At 43.0% G+C, this 676-nt stretch overlaps 1 protein-coding gene across 1 annotated transcript in view; it reads right to left on the bottom strand.

Annotated features, from left to right (window-relative positions):
* mcf2l2 (MCF.2 cell line derived transforming sequence-like 2) overlaps positions 1-676 on the bottom strand; it is a 356,499-nt gene that overhangs the window by 77,105 nt on the left and 278,718 nt on the right. The gene's annotated exons all lie outside the window — the stretch shown is intronic.

Here is a 676-nt window from a genome sequence, read left to right as displayed (position 1 = left end):
TTAACAACTACTCAAAGCGCTTTTACATTTTACAGGAACCATTCACCATTCACACACATTCATACACTGTGGCCGAGGTTGGCGTACAAGGTGCCACCTGCTCATCAGATACACAGTCACACACATTCACACTCCAATGGCGGAGCATCGGGGGCAACTCAGGGTTTAGTTTCTTGCCCAAGGACACTTCGACAAGGGACACTTCAACATGGTGAACCAACCTTCCAATTGGTAGGCAACCGCTCTACCACTGAGCCACAGCCGCCCACCGTGTTTACAGTTTTGAGAAATGACTTCCTGTATTAGTCAGTCTGCTCACACACACAGACCCACAGAGTGGAACTGTGGATGGTAGATGCTTACTAGTACAAAGAGGGCCGAGAGGTGTCAGTTTCTGTGCGTCTATAAGTGTAAGTACATTTGACCATTTTTTATATATTTTTGTTTATGCCTTATTAATAGTTAAAGCCCTACACTAGGGTTTTAATACTAATAATGTTCATCATTGCTAAATCTATTGTTTTATTTAATGTATTAATTAATTGATAAATTACTTCCCTAAGGTCACTGATCATCAACCAAATAGAAATGCATCGCTCTTTTGTATAAGTTGGGGTACTGGATTTCAACCAGGCGGGGCGGCTGTGGCTCAGTGGTAGAGCGGTTGCCTGCCAAT

This window comes from Etheostoma spectabile, unplaced genomic scaffold, assembly GCF_008692095.1.
Source record: "Etheostoma spectabile isolate EspeVRDwgs_2016 unplaced genomic scaffold, UIUC_Espe_1.0 scaffold395, whole genome shotgun sequence".
NCBI lineage: Eukaryota > Metazoa > Chordata > Actinopteri > Perciformes > Percidae > Etheostoma > Etheostoma spectabile.
The sequence above is the reverse complement of the archived record's forward strand: the minus strand, read 5'-3'. Positions and strand labels throughout refer to the sequence as shown.